The following is a 6,000-nucleotide window of genomic DNA, read 5'->3' as shown; positions in this document are numbered from 1 at the left end:
GATCTATTTAACTGGATTTAAATAAATTATATTTTAAAATGATATTTACATTTAGAATTTTAGTTATTATTTAAATTAAATTATATACATTTTTAAGTTATGACGGTGTATTTTTAAATAATATGATATAGATAATCATTGATTTAGTTTATTAATTTTAAAAATAATTGAATTAAACTAAATCAATACAATTTTTTTGTTAACTACAAAAATATACTACTAAAATTATATAAAACCAAATACGATATTAGTTAATTGAATAATTAATTATGTTCTATTTCTTTTTCTTAACTTAACAGTGTAGAAGAATAATAATAATACAAATTTCGATTTACATGAAAATGTGTAGTTTATTGCTACAAGTTAAAGAACAGTGTGTCAAAAAACTGATACCTCATTTAATATTCTCAGTTTACAATCAAGTGGAGATGAAAGTAACATTTTTCTCATTGTAATTGACTCATATTTATCTAATATTTAAAATATCAGTTTAACAACGAAAAAGTTTTATATATTTCTTATTACTCATTCATAGAGAAGCAACTCTCTATGTATGGTGTACACTATACGTTGCATGGAATTGGACATTAAAATATTACTCCTACTTATGTAAGATTCTCCATCAAAGATAAGATTTAAATAATTCTTAACTCTACCAATGGGTCCCTCATTGACAAGAATTTCACTGTCCGTCTTAACAAATAATACGTATAATTAATGATTACCAAATGATTCATACACCAATATTTAAAAAAAAGTATGCTTCATCGGGAATCATTTATATAACATAGATTTATTACAATTCTAGCATATTCCAATGTATAAGGACCCACCAATAATCTAACGCAAGTTGTTCTGCAAAATCAGCTTCCATCACACTGCGGTTCCCAAAGATCGTGCCTAACAGGAATGTAATTTAGGAAAGATGGTAATCGTTATTATATTCTTTTTTTCTATAGTGTTTAATGTTTAATTGAATAAAATTGAACTTTTTGTCAAGAAATTCTACTATAAATGGGAAGCAAAAAAGATAATCTTCCTTTGTTGTTACTTCAGTGGCTATTAATTTAGCACAACTTTATGAAGATATACACTTATCGACTGTTAAGGTGCAACCACCAAGCGGTGACACACAAAGTGGCCAAAATATTGATCCTTTTGTTGATTATGAATGTAATTTTTCATTATATCAAGATTTTAAGTTGATAGCTTGCAAGAGATATGAATTATTAGTAATACATAAACATATATGTTATCACTTTTTATAATTTCTATTGATTGTAGTTGTTAATGCTTATGATAATTCAATGTTGAATGTGGGTTTAGAATATTATTTTATACCATCTTCAGAAACTTTAGACGTTATGTACAAATTTTATCTTTATGTTTATTTGCATCTTTGTGTACATCATAGACTAAACTGCGTCGGTATGACAACTGAGTATCTAAAGAGAGTTCATTCAGCATGTGTGTAGGATATAGGAGATCCTATTTATCAATGTCAACACTGTAAAATATAGATGTGGTCTGATGAAAGGTTTACTAAATCCAAACAGTCATTGTAACCAAAGTTTTCATTATGTTGTATGGAAGAAAAGATTGAACTTTCTCTACTTTCTGTACCTCTTGATGAGCACATTCAGCTTCATTTTGAAGGAGATCAAAGAAGTATTAATTTTCTGAAAAAGATAAAGGCATTTAATTCAATGTTTTATTTTACATTAATGGCTGAAAAAATTGACCGTGGGGTGAACAATGGGACTGCTCCTCCAATTTTTAAGCTTGGGTGTCAAAACTACCATAGCATTGGTAGTCTACTTCCTCCGGATATTCTACGACCAACATTTGTCCAACTATATATCTATGACACAAAAAATGAGATTGATAATCGGATAGGCACACTTCGGTAATTTTTATGCAACCAGTCAAACATTTTAGTTATTTTTTATCTATGAGAGAGAATAACATAAATTTTATTGTGTTTTTTTTCTTTGCAGTTCCAATGAAGCTGTAAATGAGTGAGAGAGAAAAATTGTGATAATATTAAAAATATGCTAGATAAATATAACAGTTTAGCAAAGAGTTTTTGCTATGCAAGAGATAGGTACTAACAAAAAAATTGCACAGACATAAAACTTAAGTTGATTAGTAAAAATACTACAGATGACAACACATACAACTTGCCATCTGCATCTGAAGTGACTACATTGATTGTTGGCGATGTCAAACAACTAAGTAAAGATAGAGATATTATTATAGAGGGTCAAACTAGAAAGCTCCAACGGATTGATGTTTTTCACCCATCTTATTTAGCCTTGCAATATCCATTATTGTTTCTGTATGGGGAGGATAGGTTTTAGTTGGGCATTGCAACATCAGATTCTATCTCTGCTAGGCCTACAAAGAAAAACAAAATAATCACTTTGCGACAATTCTTTGTTTCGCTTATAGAAAAGGACGGGTGAATTCCAATAGTTTCTTATGGATGCCTACACAATGGTGAAATCAAAGAGGTTAAAATTCTTTAGGTGTAAACAACGACAGTTAAGGATTGATAAATACAAATGTTTGCATAAAAGTCTTATAAAACGGGGATGCAAAGCTGCAAGGCTTGACAAAAGAATCATTCTTCCTAGTACTTTTACCGATGGACTTAGGTACATGATGAATAATTGCAAAGATGCATTTTCAATTCGCATATATGTAGGATATCCTAGAGGTGAACGCAGATCAGATTGGATAAGATATGACCGAAATTTCAATCCGATCCGTACTAAAATCATCGGATTGGATACAATATCTGTAATTTTTAAGCTTGGATCCGATCCAATCCGAATATTTGCGGATTGGATCAGATTGGATATCAGATATATCCGCAAAATACAAAAATATTTTTAAAAACTTATTTTTATTAAAAAATATTAATAAAATTCTTTTTTTCTATTTTTTAAATATATTTACTCTTAAAATAATATTAAACATACTTTACTCAAATAATAATATTAAAATAATACAACATATATGATCATTATTAGTTAAAATAAAATATAAGAAGAATATTTACTTATTTATTTATTTTTACGGATCCGCAGATATGCGGATACCTACATAAAATCCGCAATCCGATCCTATAAGTGTGTAGATCAAATTCATATATGTAATTTTCGGATCGGATTCGGATAAATACCGTGGATATACGGATCAGATCTGATCCATGAACACTTCTAGGATATCCTAGCTATTTTTTCACTATAACCTGTAACCCTGAATGGGATGAGATAAATAGAGAAGTGACTCCCATTGGATTGAAGGCAGAAGACTGCCCTGATATATTGTGTCGAGTTTTCAAAATCAAGCTTGTTGGTTTGATTGATGACCTAAATGAAGGAAAAATCTTTGGAAAAATTTTGGGATGTAAGTCTGTGTTTATGCAACACATTATTAAAATCTTATGTTGTAATGTTTTACTCATTTGTCTTTTTCAATTTTCATATGTTTACACTATAGAGTTTTAAAAGAAAGGGCTTCCGCATGCACATATCATTTTATTCATGAGTAACGAGTTCAAGTCACAAATACCAGATGACCTAGATAAACATATAACCGCTAAGATTCCTGATGAAAATAAAAGGCCAAATCTACATGGAACTGTTGAAAATTATATAGTACATGGTCCATGTGGTCCGTACAACAAGAATTCAACTTGCATGAAGAATGGATCATGTTCAAAGTTTTATCCCAAAGAGTTTAGGTAGTGAACACTCATTGATGAAGCTGGGTTTTTCAAATATAGGCGTACTGATAATGGTCGAACATTAAAGAAAAGAGAATGTGTACTAGACAATAAGTTTATTGTTCCATATAATCCAGAACTTTTGCTCAAGTTCGGGTGCCACATAAATGTGGGATACACATGCCAAACAATTTCTATTAAGTATCTTAAGTATGTACACAAGGGCAATGATTGCATAACAGTTACCCTATACAACGCTGGTGATTCGTCAGAAGCCACACAAGTTGTTGACGAAATTAGAAATTACTACGATTGTAGGTACACTTCGACATGTGAGGTAGTCTGCCGTTTATTTAGATACGAAATCTAAGGGAAAGAACCATTTGTGATTAGACTTCTATTCTATTTGGAGGATGAACAACTTGTGGTTTATAGTGAAACTTCTAATGTAAATGATATCGTCGAAAGAGCAGTATCTCATAAGTCCATGTTTCTGGGATGGATGGCGGTGAACATGTCATATCCCTATGCTCGAAGTCTGACTTATGCTGAATTTTCAACCAAGTTTATTTGGAAGAACGATGCTTCAAAGTGGTTTCCTCAAAAGTAAGGCTTTGCAACTGGAAGGTTGGCTCATGTACCTACAGGTAATGGCGAGTTTATATTCAATTTTGATCTTATTTATTTGATGATTTAAATTTAAAATCTTAACAGCATGTACCTCACGTCCATTTTATTTGATTTATCTACACTAGAAAATAAATGTTCAAATAACTTTCAACAGTTATAATCTAATGCTCTATAGATTATATAATTTTAGCATTGTTCTCTATTTTTTAGAAAATATAATTTTATACGTATGTGTAGCTACATAATAATCAAAATTGTGTAGCCTAATTCATTTAGCAACTTAAAAGTGGAATTTTAACAAAATTTTTTGCTTCAAATATCCAAGAATATTACCAATGACTTCTCTTGAATACTCAAAGAGAATGTATGAATTTTCGAGATATAAGAACAGTAGGAGGAACAATTCATGCTACTTATAGAGATGCATGCTTCGCTCTTGGACTCTTGCAAGATGATAGAGAATTCATGAATGCAATTAAGGAAGCAAGTTCGTGGGCCTCAAAATCATATGTCAGGAGGTTGTTTGACATTCTATTAACATCCAAAAATATCTCAAGACAAAAACATGTCTGAGATAGATATTGGCATGAACTCTCAGATGATATTTTTGTATCAACAAAGAACCGTGATGAACATAAAGGTGAGTTTTTATTAATTGTAATTATAAAAGTCTTTCATTATTGATCATTTTTACTTTGATTGAATTTTTACAGCATCGTATAATATGCAAAGTTAACCATGTCAGATGATGAGATTAAGCAGTTGTGCTTGATGGATATAGACAAGATCTTACATTCCTATGGTAAAACCTTGAAAGACTATCCTCCTATGCCTTTAGCAACTGAAGTTGATAGTTCTTTGTTAACTGAAAGGGTTATCAGGGAAGAGATAAACTTTAACAAGGATGAGTTAAAGAAAAATGCCTCAAACATATTAGCCATCGCAATACCTGAGTAGAAACATGTATTCGATAACATTGTTGTAGCTGTGTATTGTGATGAAGGGGGTTTTTTCTTTGTGTATGGTCATGGGGGTACTGGAAAAATATTTTTCTAGAACTTTATGTCCACTGAGATTCTCTCAAAGGGATGATATTGTGTTAAATGTTGCTTCAAGTGGTATTGCTTCTTTACTTCTTTCCAATGGAAGAACGGCACACTCAAGGTTCAAAATACTGCTGAATATAATTGAGGATTCTATATGTAACATCAAACATGGTTCCCCTCAAGCAATTTTGCTATTGAAAGCCAAATTTATAATTTGGGATGAGGCTCCAATGGTTAGTAGGTACTGCTATGAAGTGCTTGATAAATACTTGGGTGATATCATGAAGTTTTCTCCAACATATAACAAAGATTTATCCTTTGGAGGAAACGTGGTTGTACTAGGTAGAGACTTTAGATAAATCCTTCCTATCATTTCATGAGGATCGAGACAAGATATGGTTCATTCGACTGTGAATTCATTTTTATCAGGTGCTCAAACTAACAAAAATATGAAACTCTCTATAGGGACAACTTCTTTAGATCAAGATGGGACAGAGTAATTTAGTAAGTGGTTATTGAAAGTTGGTGATGGTCTAATAAGTGATATAGACGGTGAATCTGAGATATGTCTTCCAGAAGATATTGTTATTT

The sequence above is a fragment of the Arachis stenosperma genome, chromosome 7 (genome assembly GCF_014773155.1).
Source record: "Arachis stenosperma cultivar V10309 chromosome 7, arast.V10309.gnm1.PFL2, whole genome shotgun sequence".
Lineage (NCBI taxonomy): Eukaryota > Viridiplantae > Streptophyta > Magnoliopsida > Fabales > Fabaceae > Arachis > Arachis stenosperma.
The sequence above is the reverse complement of the archived record's forward strand: the minus strand, read 5'-3'. Positions refer to the sequence as shown.